Source organism: Corvus brachyrhynchos, unplaced genomic scaffold, assembly GCF_000691975.1.
Source record: "Corvus brachyrhynchos isolate BGI_N302 unplaced genomic scaffold, ASM69197v1 scaffold72, whole genome shotgun sequence".
NCBI lineage: Eukaryota > Metazoa > Chordata > Aves > Passeriformes > Corvidae > Corvus > Corvus brachyrhynchos.
The window spans coordinates 1818621-1819562 of NW_008236763.1; positions in this window are offsets into that span (position 1 = coordinate 1818621).

Sequence of the window (942 nt, forward strand, 5' to 3'; positions counted from 1 at the left end):
GGGCGGGGCCCGCGGTTTTGTTTCTCCTTTCATGCACCACTAAACTTTGCACCTTTTGTTTCCCCGGGGAAGGGCCGGGAGCCGGGGAAAAGAGGCCTCAGCGCCGCACGGGTCAGGGCAGAGCCCGCCCGGCCCCCCGGGGGGGGTTTGGAGGGGGTTTTTTCTTTATTAAAATGGGAATTTTGTTGGTGTTTGAAGGGGGCTCTGGATGCTGAGCCCCTCATCCCACCCAGCTCACCCGCAGGGAGGTGCCCGGACGTGTCCCTGTCACAGCTGCCCGTGCTGTGTCCCTTGGAGGGACAGCGGTGCCCTGCCAGCCCTGAGGGTGCTGTGCCCTTGTCCCCAAGGGACACTGGGGCTCTGTCCCCAAGGGATGCTGTGCCCCAGTCTCCAGGAGACATCATGTCCCTTGTCCCCAGGGGATGCTGTTTTTCCATTTCCAAGGACATCGTGTCCCCCGTGTCCCAGGGATGCTGTGCTCTTGTCCCCAAGCGAGACTCTGCCCCCGTCCCCAAGGGACATCCTGTCCCCAAGGGATGCTGTGTCCCCATCCCCAGGGAATTCTCTGCCCCCACCCCCAAGGAACCTCCTGTCGCTGTCCCCAAGGGATTCTCTGCCCCCATTCCCAAGGGACATCCTGTCCCTGTCCCCAAGGGATGCTGTGTCCCCATCCCCAAGGAATTCTCTGCCGCCATCCCCAAGGGATTCTCTGCCTCCATCCCCAAGGAACCTCCTGTCCCCATCCCCAAGGGATTCTCTGCCCCCATTCCCAAGGGACATCCTGTCCCTGTCCCCAAGGAATTCTCTGCCCCCATCCCCAAGGAATTCTCTGCCCCCATCCCCAAGGAACCTCCTGTCCCCGTCCCCAAGGAATTCTCTACCCCCATCCCCAAGGGACCTCCTGTCCCCATCCCCAAGGGATTCCGTGCCTGGAACAGCAGG